The following is a 10,686-nucleotide window of genomic DNA, read 5'->3' as shown; positions in this document are numbered from 1 at the left end:
ATACTGTACTCTGTAGTGTTATAAAGGGGTTTATTAGCGGGTGCAAAGTAAAATAGCGTGTGCGATTTCCCTAGTTTAATTTCATGGGACATGTGCATGATAAATGTGTTTGTTGTCTTTTTATACTCAATTTTTAGATATTTCCGTGCGTGTGTGTGTGTGTGTGTTTACATTGTAGCTGCTAGCATCTTTCTTAGCACATAAAATAATATAAAAAGAAACACTCACCCTTGTGCAGAACAAACCATCACAGTGGAGCCGTGTTGTGAACCCATCCGCTAATGAAAACGTTACATTCCTCTGTCTGAAGAATCAGAATGTTTGTGATAAGGTCGACAAATGTCAACACAGCAACCACCCACACTCATGAGACATAGGAGGAAGTGAAGTCTGTGGCACGAGATTTAAAAGAAGTCACACACACACACACACACACGCACACACACACACAGACAGACAGACAGAACTTTCTTGCTTTTATAGGTAGATGTCTGCAAGCATACAAGGCAATAAAAACTTTTCTGATTCTGATAAAGCTCTAAATATTTGTCAGGTAAGTAAACTGACTTCTAATTAGGGATATTGCAAAACAACTTTTTCACTTACGATACAATACCGACACTGCAGCCTTGAGTATTGGCCGATGCCGATGCGATACGATATCAGCACAAATCATACATACTTTTATTATTTATTTGGTAGGGTTGAATGTTAGAAAAAGCTTGATCAAGTGATGTCACTCAAACAGAGAACAATAGTCAGCAACAGTAGGAATGAGAAAAACTGACCCATTTATTATTAACCAATTGGTTACATAAATTTTAACCTTCAACATAATATCTACAGTATTCTACAATTGAATAATTATAATATAATGTATATAGGAGATTTTAGATGCAGTCCGATAAAATCCGATATTCGTTTTCCGGCTGATATCCGATATCAATATTGGACTGGACACCCATACTTCTAATCAGATGAAAGTGTTAAATGATGACGCTGAAGTGCACAAAGTGAGCAAAGCAAGATGAAGCACAAAAAGAAAAAAGAAAAAAAGAAGGAAGTTGAAAAGGAAGCTCAATTCCCCGCAAGAAGAAATTTGACTGTGACTGATGTGGTAGCAAACATGGACTGAGAAAGTGTATAGCCTGCAGACAAATATGCAAAAAATGCAAAAAAAAACTATAAATGATTTTTGCAAAAATGTGCACAGCAAAATCCATCAAGAGACAGTCTAAACTTAAAAACATGCATGCTGTGGATCAAAATCACGATAGTGACAAAGAGTAAAAATGTATTTTCTTATTAAAGAAGCAGAGAAAAATGCACAGTGTGAGCAGAACAGATTGCTGAAAGAACTGTAACTAAAAAACAACAAGTCACATTTAAAAACAACACTATATCTCACTGCAATGTCATGCCATTCAACACGTATCACTCTATAGATGCAAAACAAAAATTTTGCCCATCCACCTGCAATTAGATTCATATTCTGGCCACAATATAGAGCCATTAGGCATCCCTCAGGGTCAAATACACAAGATTGATTTGAAAATAATTCAAAACAAATACAAGTTCAAACCTAAATATTGTGTTGTTTTGCATGCAGAAAGAGGGAAACATACTAAAAGATCATGAACATCTCTTTCTTGGGTTAGGCTATTTGCTGGAAGATCACAGCATTAAACTGGATCCAGAGGTAAAACTTGTCATACGTGCACCCAGGAAGATTCCAGTAGCCCTGAACCACAGTCATCTAACAACCTCACAAAATGGAGCAATCAGGATTTAAAAAAAAAAAAAAGCAATCAGAACAGAATGAACAGCATAGTGACAGTAGTGCCACTTTTAATTTTTTTGCTTTAACACAAACCTTTGATTTTCTTCAGTCTGCTTTTGATTAGTTTCAGTCAAATTTAACCAGTGACGTGCCGTGAGCACTAGCGTTGGGTTGGCAGGGCGTTGCAAATCGAGACCACCAATGTCGACACCAATGACAATTTCATATGTTTCGGTTGGCAAGTGTTAATCAAACAAAATCAAGATGGTAAAACACCGCGAAAGAAAAATAAACAATTATTTGATAAAGCCTCCATTCTCTCCCAACAAGATATATCTCATGACACGGCAGCACATCCGTTGTTTGTGTTGGAAACACGGAGAAAATGACAACAACAACAACTCAGAACAGCCTCAGTGAGGCGCATCCACAAAGCCAATCCTTCCTTTTGTACCATTTACTGTGGAAAATACGATAAATTTTCTGACATTTCCTTTGCTGAAGGTCTGGTATCTCAGGTGTTGGTCTCTCATCTTTAAAAAGCTGTCGTTTTTCCTCAAAAGAAAGTTTCTTTATCGTCTCTAGCGCTGTCATCCTGCCTGTAGTGTTATCCCGCCCACGAGCTAGAGAACAAAACAGCAGCCAGGCTGCATCAATTCACTAATGCACTCTGAAGTACGTATAGCATTTAGTATAGTATGGTTAGGTCCAAAGGCAGCGTAGAGAGCTGCTTTTTTACGGAAATGGTTTTCATATTGGGGAACTGACTGCGCATGCGCAAACACATAAACACAGGCTATGGGGCCAGAGGCAGAGTAGCTATGTGCTTTTGGGAGAGGGTGTGGCCTCCTCCTGCCTTGCAGCGGAGTGAGACTGTGCAGCATCTCTGCCGTTCCAAGAAATGTTTAGTCATTTGGGCTATGAAAAGTACAAAATGCTGACACTTTCAAACTTATAGGTATTGTAGGCTATTGGAAATTGAAAAATTAATCATTTATAATTTTATTATAATTAAAACAAATAATAAAAATATCAATTCACCCTTGGGTAGGCACTGCCTACCCAAGCTGATGGTCTTCCTGGGTGGCAAAGCATTACCTACTGACCATCCAAAAATCACCACAGCTCAAGGGGCAGAAATTGAAGCGGTGACCTCCTATAAGTATTTGGGTATCACCATTGACAACAATTTATCATATAAGGAGCACATTGACAGTCTTGTGTCTAAGTAGTAAACTTAAATTTTTCTTTAGAAACAAGTCTTGTTTTTGACTTCAAGTCAGAGATTACTTAATCTCCACTACTTTCTTACCTTTGCTGGACTATGGTGATTTCTTATTTATGAATGCTCCTGAAAAGCACTTAAATAAATTGGACTCGGTGTATCACTGTGCTCTACGTTTTACTACTTGTTGTGGATACGGTGTCCATCACTGCCTGCTGTATGTTGCTGCAAACCGTCCCTCCCTGTCTGCCCGTAAGACCGCCTTTATATACAGTATATGCCCTCTTCATGGAACAGTTTCCAGATTGATTTGAAACTAACAGATCTGGTCACTGCTGGAGAATTTAAATCTTTGTTTAGGGACCTGGACAGACCTAGTCTTGGACAATGTGATTGTTTTGAATTCTCATGGCTTGTCATCTTGTTTTGAGCTGGTGTCTCCAGAACTGCTGGTTTTTGATGTACTGCTGTATGAATGCATTATATTGTTGTTTTAACTTTGTCTGCTGCTGCCATGCCAGGTCTTGAAAAAAAGATTTCTAATCTCAGTGAGGCTTTTGGTTAAATATCTGGTTAAATAAAGGAAATATTAATAATATACTGACAGTAAAAAATAACTGAAGTGAACTCGAATTGTTTGCACTTTTAAAAGTATAATTTGTATTTATGAAGTTATTTTTTAGGGTCTTATAATTTATTTTTTATCTATTTTATTCAATTGTAGAATACTGTAGATATTATGTTGAAGGGTAAAATATATGTAACCAATTGGTTAATAATAAATGGGTCAGTTTCCCATACCTGCTGTTGCTGACTAATGTTCCCTGTTTGTTCAAGCCTTTTCTAACATTCCACCAGTGTTGGGAAAGTTCTATTTCTACATTAACTAGTTCAAAGATCAATTTGGAAACTTTAAAATGAACTACTTCAGTTCATAATTCAAAATGTTGAACTAAATTCACAGTTCTAAAATTGAACTAGTTCATAGTTCTTCTTTTTTTTTTGTTGCGGCGAGCTATTACCCTCAGAATACTGGCATTTCCCTATTGTTGTCACCCACTCAGTCCACACTAGTAGCAAGCTGCAGCTTCAACCCCTACTGTAAATTCTCAAAAACATGAGGAAAAACTTGCTGCTTCAATTGTCTTTTTTAATGAGGAATTATTAAAACAAAAACCATTCTGAACTGCAGTATATTATTAACAACAAAGTCCAGAAGATGTGTCGACATGATTCTTCTACTGACACAAACACAATCGCAATCTGAGGTAGGAAACTAAAGATGCACCTCAAAGTGCAAAACATGTAAGCATTATTTTTCTTTTCATGAAGTCACTTTTCAGTTTTTAATGAATCAATTGTTTGCTGACTTGTTTGTCCAAAGAAAAAGAACAGTTCTTGAACTTGGGTCATAAAAGTGCAATATTCAGCCCAAATGAATAAGTAAAAAACAAAACAACAACAAAACAATAACTTAAAATGAGTCAGTCAGAGTCCAATGCGCCTCCTGCACTGCTCTATTACACTCCATATTTTTTTTTTACTTTATTTTTGGTTGATAGACATGATCATAGTATGATTTCATAAATGTTTAGAGCTACTGCAGCACATTCATAAGGTCTACTCATTCTGAAGTGCATTTTTTTGTTTTTTTTTTTGCTGTTGGCAAACTATGTTTTCTCATCACCAATGCTGATATTTACACTTCTATACAAAATCTCACAAGTGTTCTCTTTACAATGAAACCTATAGGCCTACTCAAATAGACCTTGTGGTTGCAGAAATATACTCATGTTATGGGTATGCAATTTTCTAGCTGTGAAATACAATTCCAAAAGGTAAAAAAAAAATGGGGATTATAGGCCTACATGCAAAGACGTATAAAAATATTTTTTCAGACACTCATGGCTATCAGTTTATCCACTTCAGGATACTAAGCATTTTGTGGCTCTAGAGCTTGAAAAAACTTATTTGGCAGCTGGTTTGTAATCAGATATTAATAATATAATAATAATAATATAATATAATAATATTTCTTTCAATTTCACTCTGAGAAAGTGTGACTGCCAGGGAGACAGGAAGACATTTTCAGCATGTTGTTCAGGTCAAACTGTTAAAAAACACGACATGTTCACCTGAGAGGCAGTTGTTGAATTTCATAGACTCACCTGGGCCAAGCTTGGCCCATGAACACAAAAGCCAAGAAAAGCCATTTCCTATGTTTATAATGTCACATGATTACAGGAGGAGTAGGATTAAAGGAGACCATTAGCTCACACACTCACTGACTTTTCCATTGATTTACTCATGAAAACATTTTCTGCTTCATAATTTAGCCAGAATGCATGTGTGTGTGTGTGTGTGTGTGTGTGTGTGTGTGTGTGTGTGTGTGTGCGTGTGTGTGTGTGTGTGTGTGTCACTTTACTATTTATTTGGGAACAAGTTGCAAATGACATAAAACTACAGCGATCACAATCACATGAAACACGTACATTTTGTTATTCAGTCTTACAAAGGTAACCATGATACAAATTAAAAGTTCATCAACTAATTCTGGCTGTGATATGGACGCCCAGCTCATGGCCAGAATGGGCCGACGTGATATCAACTTGTCTTGGACGTCCATAGACGTTGCTTGCTCAATGGGTAGTAACTCCAAAAAAAAGATTTATTTGGATCCTAAAGATTTCAACAGAAAATAGTATCCACTACTGACTGTTGAAGAGGTGTGTGCCAAATGCAAAACATGTCTTTGGGGCAAATGCAAATCAAGTGTCATCTTTCTGTCCATTTGTTTTTAGCTTTGGCATTGTTATAGACGTGGAAAACACCTGCGGCGATCCTGAGAGCTGGTTGTCATCCAAGTCTTTTGAAACTAGACACAACTGAATCATATTATGCTTTATGTTTGGGGACATTTATTGGCATATATTTGGCATCACCTGGCCTTGATAATGGACAGTTGGCCGCATTTGGTCCGCAGCCCTTAGTTTAAATACCCCTGCTCTTAACCACACATTAAATTAAATAGCACTAAACATTTTGATTATGTAAAAGCAAAGACAGAATGGATGGATGATCCACAAAAACCTGAAGAATTACATTGCACAAGTTCTGAATTCTCCTTCTGCATACCTTTAGAAAATAAGTAAAATGCTTCACCTACCTTGTACCAGTGTTTTAATTGGCTTATAGAAATAAATTAACGTTTTTTTTTTTTTTTTTCTTCACTGTCTGCACATGCTGTCGAAGGTCAGCACTACAAGAAGTGCAATCTTTGTAAGACAGCAATGCATGTTTTGTTATTGCAATGAAATAAAGGAAATTATTTTAGTACATAATTATGACCATCACCAGCCCTTCCTAAGGAAGGGTAAGACATTTTTTTTTGTCAACTTTATTGTTGGGTTTTTTCTTTCTTACTATGAACTTTATATTTTGTTAAGCGCATTGAAATGGCTTTGTTGTCATTTGCGTTGACAGAGATGAACCTACAGCAACAATTTTGAACTGGAACCTAGGGACGAAACAATTAATCGTAAGGCAGGTAAAAATCGATTCATAGGTATCACGGTTGATATCGATACTCTGAAAATTGAATCGCAGTATTCTTTTTAAACAACAGAGGGCACTATCTATTTATCCTTCTCTTGTCCAGAAGTGTAGGCGGTGGGCGGAATTGCCTACTACTCTTAAAAATATTCATAAATGATTCCTTACCCCTTTAACACTGAAAGAATATCTGTAATAATACGTGAATATCTGTTATTTCTATTAGCTCTGTCTGCTAGCATAGCATCTCTACTTCACTGCTAGAATGACTGCATGCCAACCGACCACTGGGTTACCAGCGCCCTCTGCTGGTCCAAACAAATATCTGATGTAAATACAGTGCAGACTGATTTTTTAAAGTCCAATTGTTAAGGCACAAAATACATTTTCAGTTGCAAAAAAAGCAACTATTTTGCAGTTTTGCATTGTTTACTATAGATTCTTAATAGGACTAGATGTTACAAATCCCTAATATTCAGCAAGACAATTGGGGTACTCTGGGGTGGGGTGAAAATTTATTGGTGTATTTTTCTGTAATGTATGTTTTTTGGAGTCATTATGTGTATTTGTGTATCTTTCTGTTGTGTTTTTTTGCATTTTTTGTATAAATGTGTTTGTTGTTTTTTTTTTTTTTTACTCATTTTCATATTTTTTGGAGTCATGTGTATTTTTGTCTTTCTGTTGTGTTGTGTGTCTGTCTAATTACAGTTTTTTTTGCCATTGTAGTGTGATTCTGTTGTCATTTTGTGTATTTTTTGTATGAATATTTAGTTTTGCGCATTTTGAGTCATTTTTATATTTTTGTTTGCTGTATTTTTCTGTAATGTATGTTTTTTGGAGTCATTTTGTGTGTTTTTTTTTTATCTTTCAGTTGTCTTTTTGTGCATTTTTTTGTATAATTGTTTTTGGTTACCATTGTAGTGTGATTCTGGAGTCATTTTGTGTACTTTTTGTATAAATATTGTTCAGTTTTTTGTTTTATTTTACTCATTTCGTATATTTTTTATTATAAATAAATAAATACCGTGTGTGTGTGTGTTCCGTGAAATGTTGAGACGCTGATAACCAAACTCCATAGTGATTGTAGCGCCAATCAGAAAAACAACCAAACTGTGCAAAACAAAATGTAAAGCTCCAAACTACATGAGTGAGTAAGTAAATTAAAGTATTATCTACAATTTGGCTGTCTTTTTTTTAAAAAAAACAAAAATAAATTTTTACCTTCGAACCGAGTGGTCAGAGCTTAGTTTCCATGCACGGCACAGTATGTGTTTGAAGGTCGGATGTACAAAGAGGTGTACATACTCTGTACTCTGTAGTGTTATAAAGGGGTTTATTTGCGGGTGCAAAATAAAACAGCGTGTGCGATTTCCCTGGTTTAATTCTATAAGACATGAACATGATAAATGTGTTTGTTGTTTTTTTTTTTTACTCACTTTTATATTTTTTTTATTTGGTGTATCTTTCTGTAATGTATGTTTTTTGGAATCATTATGTGTATTTGCATATCTTTCTGTTGTGTTTTTGTGCATTTTTTGTATAATAGTTTTTTTGTTGCCATTGTAGTGTGATTCTGGAGTCATTTTGTGTAATTTTGTTCATTTCTGTTATTTTGTGTATTTTTTGTATAAATATTTAGTTTTGTGCATTTCTGTTGTCATTTTAGTGTATTTTTTGTACAAGTATTTAGTTTAGTGTATTTTGAGTCATTTTTATATTTTTGTTGTTGTTTGGTGTATTTTTCTGTAATATATGTTTTTTTCTCTCTTACACACGCACTGCAGAGAAATGTGTAGCTTTCGACACAGCAGCCATTGCCGTCAATCACTTCCGGGTGAGGTCTGTCCGGTATAAATAGCGTACGGTCAAACTAACGTTTTGAAACGAAGCCATCACCAAATAAGAAAAGGGGTTTATTTTCGGGTGCAAAATAAAACAGCGTGTGTGAATTCCCTGGTGAGACATGAACATGAACATGATAAATGTGTTTGTTGTTGTTTTTTTTTATTCTCACTTTTATATTTTTTTGTTTGATGTATTTTTCTGTAATGTATGTTTTTTGGAGTCATGTGTATTATTTATTCTTTCAGTTGTCTTTTTTGTGCATTTTTTATTTTGCTCATTTAGTATATTTAAATAAATAAATAAATAAATACCGTGTGTGTGTGCTCCGTGAAATGTTTGAGACGCTGATAACCAAACTCCATAGACATTGTAGCGCCAATCAGGAAAACAACAAAACTGCACAAAACAAAACGTAAAGCTCCAAACGACATGAGTAAGTAAATTTAAGTATTATCTACAATTCGGCTACCTTTTTAAAAAACAAAAATAATTTTTTACCTTCGAACCGAGTGGTCAGAGCTTAGGTTCCATGCACGGCAACACAGAGAATCCACAGTTTTCCAGATAGAGTATTGCACAGGTTGAGTTCAATACTGACTCTAGTGAAACAGCGCGTTATTGAGCAACAGTTATATGGTTTAAACAATGGGAAACATGTCTGCAAAAGACTCACCAGTGGCTGACGGTTTCAAATGATCTATTCAGAGAGCTCCCGTGTTTCGGTCTAAACTATCTCCTCTCTCGTGTGTTTACAGTCTGTGTCTGCCTGGCTGTGTGCGCAGTGATTGGCTCTGGCCGCACACCTGACTCTTGCTCGGGTGAGGAGCTGTGCAGTGAAATAGATATAGATGGTGCGCTCGCGCCCCCCTCACACCCTGAGGTCAAAAGTTGAATAGGTTTCATTTCGGGGCCGTCCAGAAGTGAAATAAAAATAAAATAAACATTTGAAAATGACCGAATTACTTCAAAATAACAGATACACACACTTGGGGTATTTGGAACCCGTTGACTAAGTTTCAGGTCGAACGCGCACTGCGTCTGGGAGATATTTGCTCCACTCACACACACACACACACACACACACACACACAGATGTCCCTTGCTTTTTAGTCAGATTATAGTATAGATATAGATAGGCTTCTTCTTCATTTGTATTATTTACTTTATTTATTTCATTCAAGATTTATTTTGAGGTAAACTGCATTGTTTTGAATAGTTTATCAAGGGATTCTTTTGACAATAAAAAATAAAAGGAAAATAGTACAGTATTTTCCAAAAAAAAATAAAAGAATATTTTTCAGTCATCATTTGTCTACAGTCCCATATTGTAAAATAAATCGTGAGAGAATTGTATCGTGAACCCAGTATCGTGATTCGAATCGGGAGTTCAGTGAATCGTTACATCACTACTGGAAACTCAACTCAAGCTAAGCTAACCCACTGACACACAGACTGGGCTGAGTGCTAACGCTAAACATTCCATTAAAAGGAAGTATAAAGAGCCACCGATTTGTTTACGGTAAGATTTGACACCTGTATGGAAGGATAAAAGCTAACATGTTACACGTCGTGTGAAATAAATGTTAGCATAAAGCGAATGTCACTTTTCATCCATCCATTCAGTCGACTGTTTTAAGGTGAGAGTGAAATGTAATGTTTAGTTGTGCGTTTTGTGCTTATTGTGTCGTGTGATCAGTTCAGCCAGTCTGGTGACAACTGTGGAGAAATAAATGAATCTAATCAAGAATCACTACAATTATATTACTCAAATGTGTCGTAATGGTAAAAAAACATCACATATGAACTTGGGAGACGTGGTGAGGTGAGACAAAGCTTTGTTTGCTCAGATTTATTGAATCTTTGATACATGAAGCACAACTATGAGGGAAAAAAATACACTGTTCAGAGCACAAAGGGATAGTTTCATAGCTTCATTTAATATTCAAATTACATTTACTTGTACAGTTTTGACAAACTCACATTCTGAATCGATCAAATTCAGAGAAAGAAAACGTCACTGGATGTCAGGCTCACTTCATTATTGGGATGAAGAGTTCAAACAACATACAATGCAACTCTGTGTGAAACTAGTCAGGAATGAAAAGAAGCCTGTGACATGTTTTCTCGCTTGTTTCAACAAACAAAAACTGTGGTGTGATATTTGCGATGACGGCATGACAAGACATTTCTGCATACGCGTTATTAAGCTTCAGGTGGACAAAAACAACACAACAAAATTCAGATAAAAGTTTTTTTTTTTTTTTTATGTGAAACAACAAAAAAC

This window comes from Gouania willdenowi, chromosome 5 (genome assembly GCF_900634775.1).
Source record: "Gouania willdenowi chromosome 5, fGouWil2.1, whole genome shotgun sequence".
Lineage (NCBI taxonomy): Eukaryota > Metazoa > Chordata > Actinopteri > Blenniiformes > Gobiesocidae > Gouania > Gouania willdenowi.
This window is presented reverse-complemented; position numbering follows the sequence as displayed.